This window comes from Calidris pugnax, unplaced genomic scaffold, assembly GCF_001431845.1.
Source record: "Calidris pugnax isolate Ruff unplaced genomic scaffold, ASM143184v1 scaffold91, whole genome shotgun sequence".
Classification (NCBI taxonomy): domain Eukaryota; kingdom Metazoa; phylum Chordata; class Aves; order Charadriiformes; family Scolopacidae; genus Calidris; species Calidris pugnax.
The window spans coordinates 479,862-505,769 of record NW_015090898.1 but is presented as its reverse complement, the minus strand read 5'-3'; the positions used below and the strand labels follow the sequence as shown (position 1 = coordinate 505,769).

At 40.4% G+C, this 25,908-nt stretch overlaps 1 protein-coding gene across 4 annotated transcripts in view; it reads right to left on the bottom strand.

Moving 5' to 3' along the window:
• The window catches only part of NGF (nerve growth factor (beta polypeptide)), a 30,136-nt gene extending 4,448 nt beyond the window's left edge, over window positions 1-25,688 (bottom strand). For 2 of the 4 annotated variants that reach the window (XM_014948467.1, XM_014948470.1), the window contains exons 1-2: window positions 25,544-25,688; window positions 13,966-14,002 (exon numbers count right to left, since the gene is read on the bottom strand). The gene's annotated coding sequence lies outside the window, so the exon portion shown is untranslated. The remainder of the gene's footprint in view (window positions 1-13,965; window positions 14,003-25,543) is intronic. The other 2 variants (XM_014948468.1, XM_014948469.1) reach the window with 1 other exon arrangement.
• Window positions 25,689-25,908: the final 220 nt, after the last annotated feature.

The window sequence follows — 25,908 nt, the reverse complement described above, 5'->3', positions numbered from 1 at the left end:
AATCCACTTACTTGGCTCCCTAAACTGTGCCTTTTTCACTGTTAGAGCTAGAGGCTGTCTAAAGTGCAGTTCTTGACTTTGAAAAGCAGTGTGTTTGGAAGACAGAGCTACCTTTATTCAGACTGTAGTTAACAGTCCACTGCTCCTGACCCCTCTTGGGCATCTTCCAGGCTCACCTAAAGCAGGAGGGGTGCAGCACAGTGAAGCAGACCCTACCAATGTCGCTCTCTGAGTTTGCATAGTAGCGATAGACAAATGAGGGCTCAGACCCTCCATCGTCTTTGTTTGGGTCTGATTGCAAGTAACGGCCCCGCAAGTTGTTTGCCAGCGAATGCAGGTGATGGGTTGTCTCCTGGGTTGTCCAGGTTGGTCTAAACGTCACTATCCCCAGCCCCACGTCCTTCTTCTGTCACAGCACTTCAGCACTCCTAGTATCAGTCAACGCTAGTGGTGTTTGTAGTACCTGCAAGGCATGAACCCTATGCCCTATCCACAAATGAGCTAGGCACACATCTTAATTAGGCAGTTTGTGCCCCATACTTTCTCCTCCTGCAGTGCCCCACACATTGGGACTCCTTCGGACACCCTGAAGGAGGGTTGCCAACTGGCCACCACCTTACCTTGTGAACAGCCAGTGCAAAGTAACTTGTGTGTCTCCTGTGAGTCTTTGTCAACGTAACACGGTGATCGTGATATGCCCCGTGAAATACCAGCTACCTACAGTTTGGTTCTAGCCTCATCGCTGTTTGAGCTGAATGTGAAGAAATGCAGTTGCAAAGGTGGCTGGGCTGCTTTGTAGCAGCATCACATTCAGTGAAAGCAAGCAGAGGGGGGAAGAAATAGCATGGAGCTCAGCAGACAGTAGTGAACCTTCTCACATAGTGACTGGACTCTAATGATTGTCTGAAACACAAGTTCTACTTGAGCTATTTCATAAGAGACTGACTGCTGAGGATCTGCTTCAGTAAAGGGATGATGCTTGAGATCTTTCGTTTGCATGTGGAAAAAGAACAAAAAGAGAAAAAATAATTCTAATGTTCCTATACTGCCAGAGCAAGAAGCTACTGCGTGCTAAAAGCTGGCAAATTGGTCATACTCAGTGCTGGATGGCTGCCATTTTAGGAAAAAAACAGAAAATCAGGGTGTTGTACAAAATTAAACTTGGAGATGACCTTGTGATGCCTTTTTAGTGGGTGAACCAAATGTGTCCTTACCTGATGGAATCTCTTCATCAAGACCTTTGGCAAACTAGCACTGGTGATGTGAAAATCCAGTGAATTACCCTCTTTCTGTCCTAGGCAAGCTTCCTTTCTTCACTGGCATTCAGGCAGGAATCGGGTGAGGGCCAGAGACATACTTGAGCCTTCCTGGCTTAGGAGAGAATCTGACAACCCTTCACAGGAAGAAGGCCTTAAACCTTGGGGCTTTTTTTGGTATGTGATTCAAAATGGGTCCAAATGAGCCATTTGGCTGGAATACTCTTTTCATTGAGGCAACATAAACTGTAGCCTTTGCTCCCAGGTTTAGTAGAAATTTGCCACAAGATAAGGGTAGCTGCTGAAGCCTGGTGAAGAGGAGGAAGGCAAAAGATAAGGGTAGCTGCTGAAGCCTGGTGAAAGCAGTGGGCTGAAAGCAACAGCTAGAACACCAGGGAAATATCTTAGTGAATTCAGTAGATAATCAGAAGAAGAATCACAGATTGTCATTTGTTGGCAGAGAATTACCTGATTGTGATACTTGAGAATAACTGAAGATGTAAAACTTGCAGAAGCATGAAGGCACATACTTAAAGGCTTGTCCTCTGGCTACTGTGAAGACAGATATAACTTCAGTCTTAATTACTACCCTCTGAATGCTCACATAGACTCCAAATCAAAGGAAACCCATTATTTTCTTCAAATAAATACTGCATGCTGACACCTTCTCAGTGGAATACATTTCCGATTGTAAATTCATGAGTGCCATTGAAAGCGAGAGAAATAATATTTAGATAGCTTATCTGTTCCATGTAATAAGGTAAATAAAAGTTGTATAAAGTACTCCTGTACTGCAAAGGATCCTGCTCAAATTCTGTGTGTAGATTCAAGTGCTTTTGCTGAGGAGAACATGCTGCTAACGCCAAAGCATGAACTGGGTTAGTTTTAAACCTGCACAATTTCTGTCCACAGGAGAGCTGGCTGCCAGTAACTGTGGCCACTGCATTTGGCTCTTACCAAGATCCAAATATAAGCTATTTGATTTTTAAAAAGTGGATTTGCTGCTGTCTGTACATCATGGCTCACGTTGTGCTGTACCTGAGTGGTTCAAGTATTTAGGACTTGAGCTGGTTACAGTGATATGAATGTGTCAGGAAGGTCAAACAAAGTTCTAAAATCCAAAGTTTCATGCTGACATAATGAGTATGCTATATTTTTGCAAGAATGTACTAGTAAAGTAATAACCCTTTCAGTGGACTCCTGACAGTTTAATAACAGTAATGATAGAGCAATAATATGCTGGCCACTGCCAAAAATAATCCAACAACTTTTCCGACTGTTCTGCCACCCTAAGAAAACACTGCTTCAGTTCCAACTGGCTGTTTTTTAACCACAAAAGAGTTTATTTTCAGCAGGGCTTTTTTTTTAAAGTCCTTTTACTGTCTTCTTCCCGGATTCCTAGTAGTGGCAGAATCCAGTAAATGATGCAGTGTTATTCAAATGATGCTGAAGACAGGATCAGTATACTATTTCTCTCTATCTACCATTCCCAGAGATTAATAAAATATCCTACTGAAGTAAGTATTTCTTCAGAATTTACATGCATTCAGGATTATGGACCTGGGGGTTATAAAAAACCTCACTTCATTTGCATTTCTTAGTCTCAGCACATATGTTTGGCACATTATACGTCTCTAAAATGCTATTTGCACATGTATATTTCATAGGGGTTTACAGTAAAACAAATGCAGTATTTACCAACTGATCTAAGGGTTGCCTGAAAGGCAGGTTGGAACACATTCTTGCTTCCCTTGAAGAGTGCTGCATTTTTTTTTCTTTGAGGTTTTTGTCCTAGCATTATACAGTTCTGTAAATACAGTGATTATTTTGCTTTTTGAAATCTCAGGATGTGAGACTTGAAAGACCAGGAAAATAAACAAACACCTGGTGGAGCAATCAGTAATTAAAGCTATATGACTGTGTTACAGTTCTACCAAGAAACTAAGAAACAAGCCTTGATTTTATACCAGGACACCTCTGACACCTCACGTAATTACTGTCATAGTACTGAACAGGTGGGAGCATCCTCAGCGTGCATGAAGTGTGCTGCTGCTTGGATTGAAGGAACACATTTTTCCAAAATGCTTTGGCAAGCCTTTTCCTTGTTTGTCGCCCATAATGCACCAGTAAAGCTTTATTTATGTGCCAATTTTTATCCTAAATACTTACTATTTGCTGCACAAAGTACTGATTAGGCTATTAGAGCAGAGAAACCAATGATAATATATGAGACCTGTCTGTCTTGTAGGTCTTGAGGTTCTTGGGTGTCCTGCTGCTTCCAGTAATGCCTGACTAGGTAAAGCGAAGCACTGGAGTTTAACTGGGCTATCGATGTGATATCACTATCTGTAAATGTTAGTAAAAGCAAAGCACGTTTGTCTGTAATACAGAATATTTTAGTGCCTTACTTCAATAGAGAAGACAGTGCAGCCTTCTAATTGCACATGCAGGATATTCCATTAAAGTATCTCCTACGCTAGTAAGAGACAAGATAAAATAATGCTCAGTTTAGCTCAATCAACTGCAGCACGTAAATTATTTTCTAAATAAAAATAAACATAGGCGATAAACATAGGCTAAGGATCCTGTAATCTAAAGCATGATGCAGTTTGAAATGTTTTCTGTTGTTCTTGAAGTTGTTGGAGTATTTTAGGGTTATGCAAATAATAAGCAGAATATTTGAACCTTTTTGTCCTCATAACTATAGAAATGATGATATATCTTGAATTTTTGAAATGACTTGTACTTCAGAAGTGATCTCCCTAGTGCAAATAACCTAGTTACTCTCAAATCTCATGCAGTTCATGCAGGAGGTCTGGAAGAACAAGGAATTAGGTTTGTGAGAACACACATCTGATTTACCAATTTCATAATTCAGATTACAGGAAATAGAAGAAAATCAACATCATAAAAGCAGGAAATAATAGTTTTCAGTGTATTGAATAAGCCAATAGAGTCCCCAGAGGATTTGATTAGACTTCTCCATTTCACAGATGAGAAGTGGTTGCTTTATTCAACAGTGACAAAAGAAGTTGTTCATAGTGTATGGAGTTTGACCCAGCAGTGAATTCTGTGCAGTTCTTTCCAGTGACACATGGAGCACGTGTGCTGTGCTGGGGCTACTGGTACCAGATGGTTTGCAGTCAGTGAACTGCCACTTCTTTTCTGGTGTGATTTGCAATGATGATATGCTTGGCTGCCTACACTTCTTTTCTGGTGTGATTTGCAATGATGGATGATATGCTTGGCTGCCTGTGCAGCAAATGGGATCATGGAGGTCACCAAAATAAGCAATAAGTACTGTATTAGTTTTATCTCACTGCTTCTGGTAGTCAGCGAGGAATGAGGGAGGCAGTAGCTGCTGAAGTTGCTGTTAAAGAGAAGGTGTCTACTGGCACATCTTCCTCACTGAGACATTTGAACAGCTATATGAATTAAAATCTAGCAGGAGCAATTCAGGGAAAAAAACTGTGGAGACCTGAGAGACCTTGAAGGGAATCCTCAAGCCATTATGACTAAGAGGGGTGTCAGAGGCACTGCAGTTCAGCTTTCCCTTGATCTTAGCTGATGAGCAAGAAGATGGGAATTTCTACTGGACTCAAGATTTCATTCCTCTGTTATATCTGCAGTGACTCATCCTGAGCTTTCTGTGTGCTGGAGAGCCAGTTGGAAGCTCTCTGTGTCTCATACACTTCCTTTTGTTCCAAATGCCTCCAGTACTGAAATGTTCCTTTGAGTATTTCTAGGGAGAGCAGTAGACTGAGAAGAATGCTGCCCTGCAGCGATGAGCATGCATCATGTCACCATGATCATCGTCATCACAGGATGTGCAACAAATACCTACCTCTAGATTTCTGACTCAAGTTTAGTCTAAGCAAGGGTAATAACAAGAATGCCTGATAGCACATGATGCATCAATCCATTTTGGGGTACTGAAGGTAAAATAGCACTGAGTCTTGACCTGCATGGTGGGGATTCACCAAATCAGAAACCACTAAGGCTTTGGAAAATACTTAAGGTTTATTTTATGCTTATTGGGGCATAAATAATGGGAACTGTTTCTATCCTCCTGAAGTAGTACATAGATCTATCCTCCTCCTAGCACAGAGATTTTTCAACGGCTACTGCCTCTGCAGAGCAGCTCAACAAGAGGAAAACAAGTCTATTGCCCATCACCTTCATGGAGGGTCCTTCTCCTCAGAGCCCAGGTTGCTGAGTGAAGCTGCCTGGTGGGAGAGCCCCAGCCTGCAGGTGGTTCCTTGCAGTAGGTAATAGACTCAGGATGACAGAGCTCAGACAGAGCCTTCTTATATTGAGGGCTCCAGACCTGCACACAATACTCCAGGTGAGGAGCAAGTCTATTGCCCATCACCTTCGAGTACAGAGATTTTTCAACGGCTACTGCCTCTGCAGAGAAGCTCAACAAGAGGAAACCATTTTGGGGTACTGAAGGTAAAATAGCACTGAGTCTTGACCTGCATGGTGGGGATTCACCAAATCAGAAACCACTAAGGCTTTGGAAAATACTTAAGGTTTATTTTATGCTTATTGGGGCATAAATAATGGGAACTGTTTCTATCCTCCTGAAGTAGTACATAGATCTATCCTCCTCCTAGCACAGAGATTTTTCAACGGCTACTGCCTCTGCAGAGCAGCTCAACAAGAGGAAAACAAGTCTATTGCCCATCACCTTCATGGAGGGTCCTTCTCCTCAGAGCCCAGGTTGCTGAGTGAAGCTGCCTGGTGGGAGAGCCCCAGCCTGCAGGTGGTTCCTTGCAGTAGGTAATAGACTCAGGATGACAGAGCTCAGACAGAGCTCACCTTTAAAAGGTTCACTTTCTGAGTTGTAAAACATAATCGAGACTTCTAAGAATGTAAAGTGAGGCATTGTGACACCCTCGCATGTAATATATGGTGATAGGAATTTAGAGTCATAAACAGGCATCTAAAATATGGCTTCCTTTTGAAAAAATTACATGATCTTCAGGTCGTGACAGCCATACCAGTAAAAACTTGCACTGGGGCGCAGCTCTTACTGAGAAAGGTTGGCTGCTGGTGCAGTGTTAAACGTGCCACCCTGACAGGAAAGAAAATTTTATCCTATTTAAGATAACAAAGACAAACTGACAGCCATTAAATAAAAGATACATCAATTGTCTCAGGGTAAAAATCTCTTTAAATACAGTGAAGGAAAAATGATTTAATAGTCACTTATCAAAACTAGTGAGAAATCTCTCTGAAAATAAGTAACAGAAAATAGCCTTAGAACGAGCATGTGAATCGGACTCTCCTGAAGGCAAAAGCCTCAATGGCATAAAACTGGTAAAATGAAGTGAACTAGAAATAAAAATGCTGTCTAAAAATAAATTATCGTAGCATACTACAGTTGTATATCATCCCTATATTAGCATCTATAAAGCAAATCCTAAAAGTAATGACTGATATGTGATGATTACTTTGGAACTTCCAATATAGACTTCAAACGGTACATATATTTTTTAGAACTCCAGGCTTTCATAAATCTTAACTTATTGGCACAGAGGAGTGACTGAAGATCTCAAGTCAGTAACTGGAAGGAAAACTACTGTAGCATAAATGGGATAAATCCAGGAAGAGAGTTGTTCCCTAGTTGCTGCTTGAAACAGTGAGTCCAGAAGAGCTGCTGAGAGTCTGTGTGTGGCCTGTCCTTCTCTCCCTCTAGAAAGAGGGAGAGAAGAAAGAAGAGAATTTCAGAAGAAAAGAGAAGAAAGAACTGGAATTTCAGACTTTATGAAACTACCGAAATCAAACTGGAATTCATCTGGGAAAAGAAAGTATGAGGGCAATCAGATTACAATGTTACTAGCCTGTCTTACAGCCAAAAGTAGTTAAGGCAGAAAATTACAGTATCTTTAAGGGCCAGTAAACTTTTCCAACTAGTGATCTTATTCCAGCTATTCTGAAAGGAATATAAACCCTGATTCTCGTCCAAATTAATTAACTAACTGCCCTGATTAATAAGAAGCAGCTGAATTCTAACAGCAATGCTAGCATTTGATTATTATTAAAGCTCATCATTTTCATTTTTGGTACCCTTTTTCTCTTTTGTACCACCGTACAAAGAAATTTGAAACAAATGAGATTTTCAGCGACTGTACGTGTATTCTAGTGCGAGTGACCTGAGTGTGCCAGGCAGCTGCTGCTCGAAAGATCCCACTAATCCCAGAAAGCAAAGACAGTTTGAACTGGGTCCACACTTGAGCTGTGTGCTGTGGGTTTCTGGGCGCAGACCCAGTGGGTGAGTAGGAGTTTTCTGTCCTTCTATTCTGTCAGAGTTTGAGGGGAGGCAGCTGCTGGGAATGTTTTAAGAGAGGAGGTTTTTCTTCCCCACCCAGACATTTGAAGGTGAAATGAAACTGAAGGTGAAATTTAAATGTGGGAAGGGGTTTTGTCTGCATCTCGAACCAGCCTGACCACTCTGCAACATCCTCACCTCACACGGAGCTGGAGTGAGGACCAGCATAACAGGCAGAGAAGTAAATGATGACACAGAGTGCAACATGTTCTCCCTTGCTGGGAGTCCACAGCTGTCTCTGAAATAAATGCCTCTGTCTTTGAACAGTTCTCCTGGTCGTACAGATATTCTATGCAAAAGGACAGTTAAACAGAAAAAATGTTTGTAAAGAAAAGACCTGATCCTTTCTTGTGCTTCTCTCGTGGAGGGTCCTTCTCCTCAGAGCCCAGGTTGCCGAGTGAAGCTGCCTGGTGGGAGAGCCCCAGCCTGCAGGTGGTTCCTTGCAGTAGGTGACAGACTCGTGACACGGGTCAGACAGAGCTCACCTTTAAAAGGTTCACTTTCTGAGTTGTAAAACATAATCGAGACTTCTAAGAATGTAAAGTGAGGCATTGTGACACCCTCGCATGTAATATATGGTGATAGGAATTTAGAGTCATAAACAGGCATCTAAAATATGGCTTCCTTTTGAAAAAATTACATGATCTTCAGGTCGTGACAGCCATACCAGTAAAAACTTGCACTGGGGCGCAGCTCTTACTGAGAAAGGTTGGCTGCTGGTGCAGTGTTAAACGTGCCACCCTGACAGGAAAGAAAATTTTATCCTATTTAAGATAACAAAGACAAACTGACAGCCATTAAATAAAAGATACATCAATTGTCTCAGGGTAAAAATCTCTTTAAATACAGTGAAGGAAAAATGATTTAATAGTCACTTATCAAAACTAGTGAGAAATCTTTCTGAAAATAAGTAACAGAAAATAGCCTTAGAACGAGCATGTGAATCGGACTCTCCTGAAGGCAAAAGCCTCAATGGCATAAAACTGGTAAAATGAAGTGAACTAGAAATAAAAATGCTGTCTAAAAATAAATTATCGTAGCATACTACAGTTGTATATCATCCCTATATTAGCATCTATAAAGCAAATCCTAAAAGTAATGACTGATATGTGATGATTACTTTGGAACTTCCAATATAGACTTCAAACGGTACATATATTTTTTAGAACTCCAGGCTTTCATAAATCTTAACTTATTGGCACAGAGGAGTGACTGAAGATCTCAAGTCAGTAACTGGAAGGAAAACTACTGTAGCATAAATGGGATAAATCCAGGAAGAGAGTTGTTCCCTAGTTGCTGCTTGAAACAGTGAGTCCAGAAGAGCTGCTGAGAGTCTGTGTGTGGCCTGTCCTTCTCTCCCTCTAGAAAGAGGGAGAGAAGAAAGAAGAGAATTTCAGAAGAAAAGAGAAGAAAGAACTGGAATTTCAGACTTTATGAAACTACCGAAATCAAACTGGAATTCATCTGGGAAAAGAAAGTATGAGGGCAATCAGATTACAATGTTACTAGCCTGTCTTACAGCCAAAAGTAGTTAAGGCAGAAAATTACAGTATCTTTAAGGGCCAGTAAACTTTTCCAACTAGTGATCTTATTCCAGCTATTCTGAAAGGAATATAAACCCTGATTCTCGTCCAAATTAATTAACTAACTGCCCTGATTAATAAGAAGCAGCTGAATTCTAACAGCAATGCTAGCATTTGATTATTATTAAAGCTCATCATTTTCATTTTTGGTACCCTTTTTCTCTTTTGTACCACCGTACAAAGAAATTTGAAACAAATGAGATTTTCAGCGACTGTACGTGTATTCTAGTGCGAGTGACCTGAGTGTGCCAGGCAGCTGCTGCTCGAAAGATCCCACTAATCCCAGAAAGCAAAGACAGTTTGAACTGGGTCCACACTTGAGCTGTGTGCTGTGGGTTTCTGGGCGCAGACCCAGTGGGTGAGTAGGAGTTTTCTGTCCTTCTATTCTGTCAGAGTTTGAGGGGAGGCAGCTGCTGGGAATGTTTTAAGAGAGGAGGTTTTTCTTCCCCACCCAGACATTTGAAGGTGAAATGAAACTGAAGGTGAAATTTAAATGTGGGAAGGGGTTTTGTCTGCATCTCGAACCAGCCTGACCACTCTGCAACATCCTCACCTCACACGGAGCTGGAGTGAGGACCAGCATAACAGGCAGAGAAGTAAATGATGACACAGAGTGCAACATGTTCTCCCTTGCTGGGAGTCCACAGCTGTCTCTGAAATAAATGCCTCTGTCTTTGAACAGTTCTCCTGGTCGTACAGATATTCTATGCAAAAGGACAGTTAAACAGAAAAAATGTTTGTAAAGAAAAGACCTGATCCTTTCTTGTGCTTCTCTCACACATGGGAATCCTTTAAGCAAAGAACAAAGTGCAAAGAAGTTTAAATGAAGTTCAGGCTTCAGCAACCTCTGCTTAAGAACGGGAAACAGTGAGTTGGACTAACCTGTCAGCTTCAACATTCTTATAAATCTGCATTTGGCAACACACTTACGTTAGGAATATTTGTGGGGTTTCTACATGTTCCTTTTCTGTTTTCTGGCATCATCTGGTTGCTGAATGCATTTTCTGCTACAGTCAAAAAGAATAATGAGTAAGATGCATCTCTTGCCTTTTAATTGTGCACTTGCATGTTTCTGCTCTTTTTCTAGAACTCTCTTTGGCCTGATTCTGAGTTTGAATAAATTTAAATGCCTAAATTGCAAAGCGATGCTAATTGCTGATGTGGTTTGACATCTTAAACTGTTAACTTTTACTTTCACTGTTAACATCTGTTAACTTTAACTGTTTAACTGTTAACTGCTAAACTGTTTACATTTCAGCTTTCTGTGGGGTTCACTGACTTCCCTGGTATCTAGAGTTTGAAATGTGGGAGTTCTAATAAAAGCAGGCCAGGATGGGAAGTTTTCTGTTACTGTGTTTACCAATGTACTATTTTCCTTGCTGTCTTCTCTTCTATTAGGTATGAATCTTTTTGCCATTTCCATAGTGAGGCCAATCAGTAGATTGAATGTGGGAACTCTTGGAACTGGGAATTACTAAACTGCTGTAACAAGTTTTCTCACCCTACATCCATCAAAACCATCTTGCAGGAGCTGATTAAACAAAACTGTATCACATACCTCACAGAAGATATCTGTTACTGTGTTTACCAATGTACTATTTTTCTTATATTAGGTATGAATCTTTTTGCCATTTCCATAGTGAGGCCAATCAGTAGATTGAATGTGTGAACCCTTGGAACTGGGAATGACCAAACTGCTGTAACAAGTTTTCTCACCCTACATCCATCAAAACCATCTTGCAGGAGCTGATTAAACAAAACTGTATCACATACCTCACAGAAGATATGGGGGAACGAGTCAGAGTGGGAGGAGGTTGTGGAATGGTAACTTGTGGAATGGTAACTTGCTGTGTATGGGGGAACGAGTCAGAGTGGGAGGAGGTACTTCTGAGGGTTGTGGAATGGTAACTTGCTGTAGGAATGAGAAGCTACAGAAATAATAACTTTTAAATAGTATTTGAAGGCTACAGCTGGTCAGTGCAATACGGCTTGAAGTTCACAGAATTATCTAGAATTATCTAGGCTGGAAGAGACCCTCGGGATCATCGAGTCCAGCCATCCACCCTACTCTAAAGTTCTCCCCTACACCATATCCCCCAACACCACATCTAAACGGTTCTTAAACACAGCCAGGGATGGTGACTCAACCACCTCCCTGGACAGCCTGTTCCAATGCCCGACCACTCTCTTTGTGAAGAATTCCTTCCTAATGTCCAGTCTAAACCTACCCTGGCGCAACTTGAACCCATTACCCCTTGTCCTATCATGTGTAACTTGGGAGAAGAGACCGACCCCGGCCTCTCTACACCCTCCTTCCAGGGAGTTGTAGAGTGCGAGAAGGTTTCCCCTCAGCCTCCTCTTCCCCAGACTGAACAACCCCAGCTCCCTCAGCCTCTCCTCATAAGACTTACTCTCCAGACCCCTCACAAGCTTTGTTCATAGAATCATAGAATCGTCTAGTACCTGTGAGAAGAGCCCAGCACCAACCTCTCTACAGTGTCCTTTCAAGTAGTTGTAGAGTGATGAGGTCTCCCCTCAGCCTCCTCTTCCTCACACTAAACAGTCCCAACTCCCTCAGCCGCTCCTCATACAATTTGTTTTCCAGCCCCCTCACCAGCTTCGTTACCCTTCTCTGGACCCGCTCCAGCACCTCAATGTCTTTCTTGTGGTGGGGGGCCCAAAACTGGACACAGCCTTCGAGGTGGGGTCTTCCCGTTCGGTAAGGGAAAAATGTTGCAGAGAAAAGCACGGATGTTCCTAGCATGACAAGATGGGAAGAGCCTTTGGTTGCTTAGCCTCCGAGAGGGGTGACAACTCCAAACCCTGTAAACTCCTCAGCGTGAGGCAGCGCTGCAGCGAGCTGTGGTATGGAAATGCTATTGATACCGCTACTACCCAACCCAGCGTGTAATTCAAACCAGGGCGGACAAAGAGCTGTGGCCTGCCTGGAAGAGGGCTCTTTTTGCACAAACTTTGATGTTAAAATATAGCGACTTGAACTCACAGATACAGCGATTACCCTGCTAAAAGAAGACTTGGAATCTCTTCCCAGAATTACGGCGTTTTAATTAGAAGAATGCGAGCACTGTCTTAATCTTGTTAATAGGGATAGACACGGATAAGGGAGAAGCAAAATCCACAGCAACACAGCCTAAACATGAAAATCAATGGCTCGGAGGCGAGTAACAGCAATGCTAGTTACAGCAACAGAACTGCTCCCTGTCTCCACTTTTCATACAAGACTAAGCTTGACAATAAAGTGAATAAGTTGGAAGAAATACCTCTTCTGCCTTGTAACGCTGAGCTACATCATACACAGCTATTGGAAAATATATAGTGAAATGTAGGGAAAGGTATTTAAATTTACAAACCAAATCCACAGACACGTGATTGTTTTCTTTAAGTTTCCTTTTAGCCCTTTTAAATTCTTGTAACGTTCAAGGATCAATAAGAATCTCATCTGTAGCTGATTCTGGCAGATGTTAATCTTTCCCTTGGCTTTGCAGTCTGCTTGAAATAGTACTTGTTTCTTCATGTCGGGCCTCTGGCAATGCTTACTGGAGTTAAGATTACAGTCTCCAGTGAATCCCATTTTTCTGTCATTAACTTTCTAAAGTGTTCCCCATAGCTGGCAACTTTTCCATGCTTGGAGACCTAGTTAGTGGGAAGCTGGGAGAGTGATGGGTTTTGTCTGTCTAGAGTCATTGTGTCTTTAATTGAGATTTGTTTAACTTTGTCATTAAGCCCATTTGTGCTGTAAGTGTAACAATGATCACACACTTTGCCTGTACACTGGCTACCTTTCTGTTGTGATTTACGTATTAGTGAAAGAAGAAAACACCTCCATGTTTACTTAAGATTTTTACCTGTTTTTCCCCATTGACTTGATTAATAAATTCAGCGAAGTTTTGGATTGGAAATTAGAGACATGGCTCATCTTCAGAGCCTGTGCTATGGTCTAGCTAAGCAAGGGGCTAAATTTATTTAGCAAAATACAGGTGTTCTGTTTTCAGTAGCTGCTTGTCTAGATAGCAATTAATAATCTGCAGATCACAGGTTACAGGTCACTTTCCTTCTCTTAGAATGTGAGTCAGGGTGACCAACGCTCTGAGAGTTACAACGTGAGCTATCACTTTAGCAGTTGGGGAAGCCAAATACTTGTTTCTTAATAAGAAAAAAGAACGCTGATTAGGACTGAGTCATCCTGCTGTATTCCAGTGTTGGTATGAACGGCATTCCCTATGGATCGCCCTGCACAGAAGGAAATGCCAAACCATAACCAAGGCTGAGTGACCCAGTTCAGTCAAACCTTTCAAAATATCACCCATGAGTTTTAGATACAAGAAAATAAAAAACTAGTGATGTTCTCAGTCAAGAAGTTACTTGCTTCCTGAGAACTTGAATTATTCTTTGCAATATTTTGAAGATTTTCACTAGGATTCCCTCCAAGTGGAAGCACTTTTTTCCCATTTTACATTAGGTTACGCTGTAATGTGCATATTAACAGGCTGAAATATGGCACCTGCCCTCTCTCATATTCTTCCTTCTAAATGGTGCTGCAACGTTGACTTGTTTCTGGAACAGATTGCCATTTCCACCTCTAGGCAGAGCCTCTAGGAATTAAAATAAGTTTTTGGAAGCTTTTAGAAAGATAAATGATACCAACCTCGTGCAGAAAAGTCGAATAGCAGCAAAAATCACACCTGGAAGGGAAATGGGGGATTTTAGAGTTAAGTCCTCTAGGAATTAAAATAAGTTTTTGGAAGCTTTTAGAAAGATAAATGATACCAACCTCTTGCAGATAAGTCTACTAGCAGCAAAAATCACACCTGGAAGGGAAATGGCGTATTTTAGAGTTAAGTCAGTAGGTTTTTCAGTTGTTATTTTTAGAGAATTAATCCCAAAAGGATATTTCTATGGGTTTTGTTTCTTACATCTAGCCAAAATTGTTTCAAAGAGGAGCTGAAGACAGTTTATGTCAAATTTTTTGCAACAGTTTGTCCAACTGAAAATAACGGTGGTTGTTTAGATACTTGTCTGGTTCCTGATGTGCCCCAGGTTATATGTGATAGTGAAAAAATTATCATCAGCACATCTGTAAATGAATCATCGCTTTTCCTGCACCCACATAGTTGCACAATTTTACTGACTGCTTGCTTTGATGAATATCTGATATTTGTCATGTGAAGCTATTCCATCCCATTTGTCATATCGGAAATTCCAAGCACACTTAAGCCCTTCATACGTCATAGTTAATGTATTCATAATAATTTTGTAACCCAATACAAGATGACACGGTAGTCTTCTTTAATTACCAATCATATAAAGATAAAAGTTACAACCCAGAGATGTGGCTGCAAATCATGCACCTGGATTAAGCTTTTTCTCATCTGACTGTACTACACTGTGGGGCACAGACTGTGCAAAGCAGGTGCGAGAATTTTAGGTAAGATCCATTGTTACAAAATAAGCAATTACTTTTCTTTCTTGGGTTGTTTTTTTGTTTTTGGTTTGTTTTTTCCTCCAGTGGATCAAGACGATAAATCTTATCTCATGCTGATAAGGCTTGACTCAACATGAAAGCTGGAAATGGAAGAGTCTTCCTTTTCCTTTATATTTTATGATTTGTTGAATGATGGCAGTGCTGGGAGAAAAGTGAAATAAAGCTGAAGAAAATAAAAGGAGGTTAAAGCGTTTTGTCAGAGCTGGTTTTAAAGTTCAGTTCTGTTTCCTTTGCATTGCTTCTAGAACAGGGGATTGCCTGCAGAACAGATAATCCCCTATGTGACTGGGGAAGGTGGAAAGGCATATAAATTCTCATCCTAAATTCATACTGGACCTTTTACTAACAAGTAAAACCTTTTACTAACTTACGCAGAGTTTATAATACTAATTTTCAGTTCCGGTTTTCTGTGCTGGATAACATAAAAAATTCTTTCTTTTTCTGGTGTTATGTTCAACCCTGCAAAGAACAATATTTGGATTTCTTAAAGAATCTTGGCACGTTTACTCCAAAGCTTATATACTGCACTTACAACTTGTTACTAGCTGGGAACCTGCTGGTGATACATGGGCTATCTGATATGGTTCTGGTCTTTGTTGTCTAGTCCTTAGTCACAACAGAGGAAGCATAATAAAATACATGGTCCTTTTCCCTCATAATTATGACTCAACTTGTATTTCAGTTTAGTGCAGGTCACTCAGCAGTGTGCAGGACAGAATAGAGGAACTGCTTGAACAGAATACCTAAAAATACTCTCCCGTAGTGAAGAATAAGAATTGCAGCCTTTATTAAATGTGTGTGTTTGCACAGTAGGTAAAGTGCCAAGTGAATACAATCACAAAGTCTTTGGCCATCTTCTGCAGGCAGGACAGAATACCATGTCTGGACTCTGCACATTCTCTAGCTCCACAAAAAGCATTACATAAAGTCTGATGTCAAATCTTTATTTCCATGTTTTGTGTGATGATATTAATTAGTTCAAATAACCTGACATATTTGAAATTCACTGTCATTTTGTCACTTCACATTGTATGTAACCATTTATTTTCTTTGCTGTGATGATATTAATTAGTTCAAATAACCTGGCATATTTGAAATTCACTGTCATTGTATCACCTCACATTATTTTCTTTGTCTGGATATGTAATGTGCACCTAGTCGTATTTATTGCAGTATTATTTGTTAATGCTTTTGTCTGTTGAATCAATTGTCAGGAACAATCATAATAGTTGCAAGACAGCAACTTTATTCTGAATTGGAAGGAAGGTAGAATGCCTGAGCGTATAATAAAGAGACAAAAGACAACATTTGTAGCCAAACACCCAAAAATGACTAATGAGAGAAAGAATGGGTGGTTTCTCATATGGAAAACCACATAGGTGTCAAAATAGTAATAAACACAGGCCAAGAACATGGACATCATCCTTTGTCAGTGGAGCCAATTCAAGCCCTACCTAGGAGACTGAATGTCATCCATAATGCTCTTCCTTGGCTCCGAGTTCCTTACAGACCTACTGTATGGCTGCTCATCCCCAGGATTCTGTATTGATCCCATCTATCCAAGAAAATAATATTGCAGAAAGTTTGCTGTTGTTATTGACTACCCAATCCAAGCCTTCTCGTAAATGGCACATAGATCCTTCTTTAAGCAGGAAGACAGATCAGATGACCTCCCAAGGTCCTTTCCAATTTGATTTATTCTTTGATTCTACACTTCTCAATATTTGAAGGCCATCTTCCTCCCTGTATAACTGCCTTGCTTATTTGTTCTACGTACTGTTTTTAACATTATTAACTTTGAATGTGGAATTTCCTGTTCTCTTACTGGTACATACGGAGCATATACCCATCGACCACAAAAGACTCCTAAGAGATTTTCTTAATTGAGACAAGAGGCTGTAGCTGTAGCAGTGCAAAGTGTGTTACCACTGTCAGTGGGCAGTAGGGACTTCTCCCTTTACTAGGGGGTCATCTGTGCACCATCATTCTCCAGCAAGGGGCCAGGTAGAAAATGGAACTGAAATAAGCCTATGCTTGGGTTACTGAAGTTATAACCAAGCTTGATATATTAGTACAAAAAAGAATACACTCAATGGTTACTTGGGAATTTTAGGTAAGATCCATTGTTACAAAATAAGCAATTACTTTTCTTTCTTGGGTTGTTTTTTTGTTTTTGGTTTGTTTTTTCCTCCAGTGGATCAAGACGATAAATCTTATCTCATGCTGATAAGGCTTGACTCAACATGAAAGCTGGAAATGGAAGAGTCTTCCTTTTCCTTTATATTTTATGATTTGTTGAATGATGGCAGTGCTGGGAGAAAAGTGAAATAAAGCTGAAGAAAATAAAAGGAGGTTAAAGCGTTTTGTCAGAGCTGGTTTTAAAGTTCAGTTCTGTTTCCTTTGCATTGCTTCTAGAACAGGGGATTGCCTGCAGAACAGATAATCCCCTATGTGACTGGGGAAGGTGGAAAGGCATATAAATTCTCATCCTAAATTCATACTGGACCTTTTACTAACAAGTAAAACCTTTTACTAACTTACGCAGAGTTTATAATACTAATTTTCAGTTCCGGTTTTCTGTGCTGGATAACATAAAAAATTCTTTCTTTTTCTGGTGTTATGTTCAACCCTGCAAAGAACAATATTTGGATTTCTTAAAGAATCTTGGCACGTTTACTCCAAAGCTTATATACTGCACTTACAACTTGTTACTAGCTGGGAACCTGCTGGTGATACATGGGCTATCTGATATGGTTCTGGTCTTTGTTGTCTAGTCCTTAGTCACAACAGAGGAAGCATAATAAAATACATGGTCCTTTTCCCTCATAATTATGACTCAACTTGTATTTCAGTTTAGTGCAGGTCACTCAGCAGTGTGCAGGACAGAATAGAGGAACTGCTTGAACAGAATACCTAAAAATACTCTCCCGTAGTGAAGAATAAGAATTGCAGCCTTTATTAAATGTGTGTGTTTGCACAGTAGGTAAAGTGCCAAGTGAATACAATCACAAAGTCTTTGGCCATCTTCTGCAGGCAGGACAGAATACCATGTCTGGACTCTGCACATTCTCTAGCTCCACAAAAAGCATTACGTAAAGGCTGATGTCAAACCTTTATGTCCATGTTTTGTGTGATGATATTAATTAGTTCAAATAACCTGGCATATTTGAAATTCACTGTCATTGTATCACCTCACATTATTTTCTTTGTCTGGATATGTAATGTGCACCTAGTCGTATTTATTGCAGTATTATTTGTTAATGCTTTTGTCTGTTGAATCAATTGTCAGGAACAATCATAATAGTTGCAAGACAGCAACTTTATTCTGAATTGGAAGGAAGGTAGAATGCCTGAGCGTATAATAAAGAGACAAAAGACAACATTTGTAGCCAAACACCCAAAAATGACTAATGAGAGAAAGAATGGGTGGTTTCTCATATGGAAAACCACATAGGTGTCAAAATAGTAATAAACACAGGCCAAGAACATGGACATCATCCTTTGTCAGTGGAGCCAATTCAAGCCCTACCTAGGAGACTGAATGTCATCCATAATGCTCTTCCTTGGCTCCGAGTTCCTTACAGACCTACTGTATGGCTGCTCATCCCCAGGATTCTGTATTGATCCCATCTATCCAAGAAAATAATATTGCAGAAAGTTTGCTGTTGTTATTGACTACCCAATCCAAGCCTTCTCGTAAATGGCACATAGATCCTTCTTTAAGCAGGAAGACAGATCAGATGACCTCCCAAGGTCCTTTCCAATTTGATTTATTCTTTGATTCTACACTTCTCAATATTTGAAGGCCATCTTCCTCTCAGGGACCCCTGTATAACTGCCTTGCTTAATTTGTTCTACGTACTGTTTTTAACATTATTAACTTTGAATGTGGAATTTCCTGTTCTCTTACTGGTACATACGGAGCATATACCCATTGACCACAAAAGACTCCTAAGAAATTTTCTTAATTGAGACAAGAGGCTGTAGCTGTTGCAGTGCAAAGTGTGTTACCACTGTCAGTGGGCAGTAAGGACTTCTCCCTTTATTTTGGGTCATCTGTGCACCATCATTCTCCAGCAAGGGGCCAGGTAGAAAATGGAACTGAAATAAGCCTATGCTTGGGTTACTGAAGTTATAACCAAGCTTGATATATTAGTACAAAAAAGAATACACTCAATGGTTACTTGGGAATCCATTGCCTTTTTAGAGAATGTGAAAATGTAATGAAATGTAGCTACACAAAGTAATGGCAACAATCCCTATATTCACGTGCGTATTTAGTTCAAAAGAATTAATGTGTTAACGTAATTCAGAACATTTAGGTCCCCCTAAGATGACATGTGTGTGTATTTGTCTCACAGGTTTTGAGCACTTCATACTCATAACGTACTTGATTCCTCGAGATCTGTAAACAGCAGTAAAATCTGAATGAGTATGACAGTATGAGACTCGACTAAATGGGAATTATTAGAAAGCATTTCTCCTGTTTCTTTCTAACTTATTAAAACCTTAGTGCACAATGAACACAAATTTAAACACAAAAGCAGCGTGTACAGTTTGTTTCCTGGGGACTTCCAGAAACGCAAGCGGTAGCTGATCTGGTGTGCAGTGTATTAATGTGCAGTAATTAGCATACTTTTAGCAAGTGCCCTATAGAACGCTTTTTTGGTGGGTTTCTCAGTTTTTAAATGCACAACTTTCAGTTCCTGAGATTAAATTTCCAAAGTTGTTGGGCTCTTAAATTCCATATTGATATTCAGATGCTTCAGAGCCTGCTAAGTGGGTCCTAAATATGACACACAAATACAGCACAACTGGAAATTAGGAGCTGCTTTTGAAAGAAAACTGCCCTTTCTTCTGTAGATCATCCTGCCCTGAAGCAAATTGTCCCATGAAATCTCTCTGAGAAGCAGCTGCCTGCAGACTGTGCAACGTAGCAGTCCATTAACTGCAGTTAGAAAATTTGCTTCATACTTGTAAATGAGATGAAAAATTTGTACATTTTCAGAGATGGCTATTCTGTGCCCCCTTGCTCATTATTAATGAGGAAAAATGCCACCGTGGACAGGCTGCTGCGTAGAAGCGTTATTTTTAGTCTGAAATATGAAAGTAGCAGAAAATTAAGATTTGGGCAGCTGCAGTGACAAAAGACATCCATCCTTGCACTGCTTGACAGTAAATTCTTGCCTGCTGACCCGCTGCAGCTGATGTGCCCTGCTGACCCTCCCTAAATGCCATGGCCTAGTAATTTTCATGGTTAATCAAAGTACGGCCTAAGTAGGGCTGAATTTATAGTGATGTTCATCAGAAATGGGAGTGGTTCTTGAAATGTGTTAAGCACCGAATAGTTGATTTACAAGGGATTTGTGTGGCTGTGGAAACACATGTGCCTTCAACACCTTGCTGGTCTGGGGCTGGTACATAGAGTGTCTCAAAAGGATCGTGAAAAAATGGGCAGGAAATGATGCATTTTGGAAAATACAGGCTGTGTCATTCACCACAGGGCGAATCTCTCTGTGAACAAGCACAGGTCTTTTTTCATACCTGAGTCATCCAGCACATAAAGGCTTCAAAAAAAACCCCCAAAACCCCAATATATGGTTCAAAATAGAAAAACACATATTCTGTGAGCCAGAGCTGTTAAACATGTCGTAATCAAAGTGCAATGTGGTCATTGTGATTTTGTCAATAACATGTAAAGCAAGGCCCAAAACAGAGTCAAAGAAATTGTCTTCTCTTCTATTTGATTTTTTTTCTCTGTTTTTGTGCTTCAGTCTTTTTCCACTGAAATCAATGGGAGTTTTGATACACAAGTCAATGGGAGCAGAATTTGATCTTTTATTAGCACATTGTTGTGGACCCTATGGGAACAGGAAATTTGATTTTGGAGCCATGAACATAAATTGGGGAAAGATTATTTTTTTTTCTTTTTTTTTTAATCGGTTTAGTGGTTTGTGTTCAATGTGCAGTTTTAGAAAATCCCTGAACAAAAGAAGTCTTGAAATCTTGAAGGTGGAAAAAAAGGAGAAAGGCTCTTTACTGGGAAATAAACATTGGCTCCAAGATAAGGAAAAGTCAAAGGTGTTTCATTCATTGAACAATGGCACAGGAAATTTAAACGATGGTACAGAAGCCTGGCAGTTAAGCCATCAAGGATGTTATTTAATACTACCTCATGCAGTCATTTTTATTTTGGATTTAGATAATATTACAGCAAAGTCTCATTCATATATATATATATGTATGTAGGGCCTGATTTCTACAGGCATACAGCAATTTTCATCTAAACAGCTGTGTGCAGGCTCAAAATACTGAGCAGTGCTTTTCATATATTCTCTTGCTGGTACATTAATGGTGTAATCTGAATGTCTTGCATGTGAATATTGTCACACAGACAAGTACTGTATCTTTCTGTCTCTCATTCTTCTACACACGTGAGAGGAACCCTGCGGTGGGGGGTACCTGGGGGTGCTGAGCAGTGATTTGCTGTATCCACCTCTGTGCATCTTTGGTGACTTCCCACCCCTCTGCAAATGCACTCAGTGTCCTACACCTTCATCTGTGTATCCATTACATTTGATTTCATCCCTTCTCCTCTGTCCCCATAATTGTCTACAAGCGCCAGGTGTTAATATTCCACTACAGCCATAATTTATCTCCAACTACTTAATAATCTCAGAGAAGCAGAATTTGTGGGCGCAAAAATCCCACTTTCACCCAAAGGAAGTTCTGTACAGTTGTGGTGTTTCTTTATGTGTGCTACAGGCTGAAAAACACATTTAATGTGTCAGCAGCAAGTCAGCTACATCCGGGGGTAGGTGAGCAACGTCAGGTTGACATCTCGTGTCTCCACCTTTCAACCTCAGAATACACCAGCCCCATTCTTGGCACTCAGATCTCACTGTCTGCATTGCTGTTCTCTCTGCTGCATTTTGCAGGGTCATGCAGTTCCCAGAGGGAAAGCTGTATCATCAGTGTAATTAGTGATGTAGTATTTCCACACTGCTTTTTACTTAGATGTATGTATTTTCAGTGAAAGCAGGTAGAAAATAATTGAGTTCAAGAATGAGTTTCAAATAAAGTATCAGGTCCACGAATAAACAGGCCACAAAGATAGAAGATAAAATTGTATTTTCCCATTTGCAGTAGATTTTGGTGAATTTCACAAGATTAACCAGTTATGTACTTTCATAGGCCTTTCTCTACTACCTCAGTCATAATCTATTTAGACATTGATTTGCCTGAATAGCTGTAAATCTCAGCATTAACGTCCTTCTGTAGTGGAAACATGAACACATGCTTACACCTAATTCTTGAACAAAAATTAAAATAAAGAATTCTACCTTTTCCTTTTTGTTTTGCCAGAATCATCATTCTTTCATCAACGAACTGGCAGCCTATAGTAAATACTACATGGTCAGCTTTCTTCTTGCTAGGCTGGGTCAAGTATTTGACAGGTTAAAACTCCGAGAAGCAGGTTGGGCTGTCTGTACCAGAACAGGAGTTCATCCAGGTCAGTGTTCTCTCTCCTGTGGTACCCAGGAGCGTTTCGGGAGCGACGTACAAACAGGGCAACCATAAGGTGACCATCTCCTTGGTGCACTCTCCCACTCAGCAGGCGTTTTTGAATCACAGATTTCCTGAACCACAGGTAGTCTCTTTGCTTTTAGTATGTCTGATGACTTTCTGAACTCCTGCAAACTACAGTATCTTGTGGAAAGGAATTCTATAGCTCAATTACACGTGGAGAGAGGAACCATCTTCTTTTGTTTGCCTTGAACCTGCCACCTGCTAGTTTTATTTCCCGCTCCTTGATTTTTGAACTGGGAGGCAATCAACAGCCATTTCCTTTTAAACATCTTAAGGACAATCATGACTATAAATATCTTCATTATACCCCTCCTCAGCCATGTCTTTTCCAGACTTAGAAATCGTGATCTTTGTAGTTTCTCTAAATATGGAAAATGTTCCAGGCCTTTCATCATCCTGCACCTTTTCTTGTTTTACTTTATTCTTTTTTTCTGAGATGTAAATGATGACAAGAACTACAAGCAATATTCAGATGGGGGGACAGTAGAGGTTTATGTGGAGGATCTGAGATTTTCTTTCCACTGATGAAGTTACATAGCTTCAGTATTTGTGGCACCAGGCAGATAAGAGTGCATATAATTAACATTAAGAGAGACTACGATCTCTTGGCGACAGCAAAAACGATCCTTGCTTTTCTTGGCCGCATGATTTTTGGTATAAATACACACACACACACACACAAATATTTAATGAATTCAGCAGAGCTGCACAAAGGGCATTGTATCAGGAGAACAAGCCACAAGCATCCCATAGGACATCTGTCCCACAGCGGGAGATGCTTCTGTCGTAGAAATGCTCTTAAATACGTGGCCTCTGGGACCAGGTTCAAGTCAGATTCAGAATAGGGAGAATTTCCTTCTTACTGTGAAAGGAGCAGCAGCATTGTTACATGTGCCTTTCACTTTCTTCACCATGAGGCAAGTTTTGTGGGAAGAGGTGTTATTTTATATTTCTCTAATTGTATCAGCTGACCTAATAAATGTGTGAGTTCACAGTCACTCTCTGAATAAGCCCTTAAAACTTCTTTTCATGACAGGGCAGTTGCCAGCAGAGGTCACCATTGCCAGATCGAAAGGAGTTGAGTTTCTCTAGTTTTTATTGGACTGGGATTTGAAGGATAGACAAATATTTCTAAACCCACCAATCCAGCATTGACTTTTGGTGTTAGAGTATTGAATCTTCTGGACTGAAAGCATTATTTTTATGAACCCTTTATTTTCTACCAGCAGAGTTTGTTCTTAGAATATAGACTTAAAAAAAAGGGCAGAATTATGTTAACTTCTTAAAATTACCAATATTTTTTCCACAGGCCTGTAATTTAATTCAATTAATACTAATAATATGTATTCCATATCTGTTAGTCCTAAAAGCATTTTGTAAGGAAACAGAAAACCAATTAGTAGAATTTGCATTTAAAGGAACGTTTTTATATGGAGCAGTGGGGGAATTTATGGGACTTAATCTATTGATTGAAATAATCTAGTTTTTAAATATGTTCTATTTGATCCTTGTTCCAGGTAACCCATTAAAGAAGGTCATTTTATACTTGAAAAAGCTAATCTGAATATATATTTTAGGTAATTTTCTAGCTTGATTTTTTTAATTTAACGTCTGACAGTGATTACATAGACTGTCTAGTTATTCTGTGTAACAATTGTTTACTTAGCCTATGGGTTAGCACGATCCTTTGTGCTCACTGTAATTCTCCACTGAACTTAAGACATCTGAAAAGATAATTTAATTTAATTGAGAAAATGGACACTGCTTAGCTAAGAGGATGAGCAAAAGAAAGCCACAGTTATTTTCTTTACTACCTCACTGTTAAACTGACGGATCCCTTTAGGGTGAGTGGTTGGGATTGATGGAGATGTGAAACCAGTGTTAGTCTAGTGCACAGATCCAACAGCAGGACTCCTCTCCAGACCTTACTGGGGTTTGCTAGAAAATGATTTTTTTCCATATATATATTTATAAATGGATTTAAAAGCCAAATCTTTCTTATCATACTCATGTGAACACTCCCGTTTATGTGGTTCTTCATTCCATCACTATAACTTCTTTGTGAAAATGCAGAAAATATTGTAACCTCCTGAGTTTCAGAAAACTGTCTGAAATGGTTGTCGTCAGGGTTATTTCCAAAAGCCTGTTTTCCATAATATCTGAAACAGGTCAGAAGTGCAAAGAGTAGGAACCTACAGGCAAGTTAACTCCCTCTCTATCTTTTTGCAGATAATTGTCACGTTTTATTTTGGCTCAGTAAAAAAGTGCCCAAAAGACTTTGTCGTGATACTCTAATGCATGAAAACATCCATAAATTATCTAACAGTTAAAATGCAACTTCCAAGTTGTCACAACTTGGAAAAACCAGCCTGACAGGCACGCTTACTTTTGCTGTTTTTCTAAAACTTCTTGAGCATATAAGGAGAATTTAAAGTGAAGAAAGCAACTGAAGCTCCAACATTTTTTGCTCTAAGCACACAAATTCCTTCTGTCTCCCTGACAGGGGTCCGCATTTTTGACTCTGAACCGGCGTTATCAGGTAAAACAGTGTTAGCACTGGGTATAAATCAACAAACGTTGTCCATTCCATCCTGTCACTAACAGGCAGGCGTTTGTAAGCTTTTCCAAGTGGACATCCTGGAGGATACACAGTCTCTAGTGAACTCCTGCTCTGCCTGGAGCTGAAATGTTTCTGCGTTGGGCCAATCATGCTTTGATTTGTCTATTTGTTCATAGCTATTTTCCTACGATTTACCTATTTATTCGTATTAGTAATGAAAAAAGTAAAGGGGTTCTTATCTAGAATAGAATTATCATAGAACAAAAAAAAAAAGGAAAGTGTTAAGTAAGCCTAAATATTTAGAACAAAGACGGCAAAGAATTCTTGTATAGATGTAACTACTGTACAATGCGAATAAAACTTCTCATAATAATAAAAGTTCTCGTATAGCTGGTTAAAAAGAGTGAGAATAATACGTTTCTCTAAGATTAAGCTATTCTTACTGAAGATGTTTTTCTAAACCCTTTACCAACACCTCCCAGCTGTGTGTGCAGTTTAACCTGCATTAGCAGATGCAATTTGCAGTTTCACTAGAAATTCGCTATTTTTTTTTTTAAGCCACGAGCACCGGAGAGAGTGAAAATCACTGCCCAGCAAAACCACACGGGCTAATTTTGGAAGATAACCCAAACTTCCCCAACTGGTGCAGCAGCACCCCCCCTACCACCCCCACCTCCAAGGACTTTGCGGGAACGCACCGTTGCGGGGGTCACTCACCTCAGAGCGGTCCCGCTGGACTCCGGGGGTACGGAGGGGGGGGTCCGGAGGGTTGTGCGGGTTGGTTTGCGGTTGGCGGACACTTTGGGGAGCCAGAAGAGCCATTCACATTCCCGCTGCCTTCCCAGCCTCATTCACCGCTCCCGGCTCTGCTGCCCCGCACTGACTCACACGCCGGAGCTCCCCCTCTGGGTCCTAGCGCCGTCAGCCCGCTGGGAGCTGCACGGGCTCGTAGGAATTCGGCCCCTTTGGCTCTGTGCCTGGCCCGGGCCGTGATGCACAGATGTGAAAGTTTCAAAGCGTGCACCGGTTCTATGACTGAGCCTATAATAACAGAGAGAAAACCTTCCAGCTTCCCGCTCCCG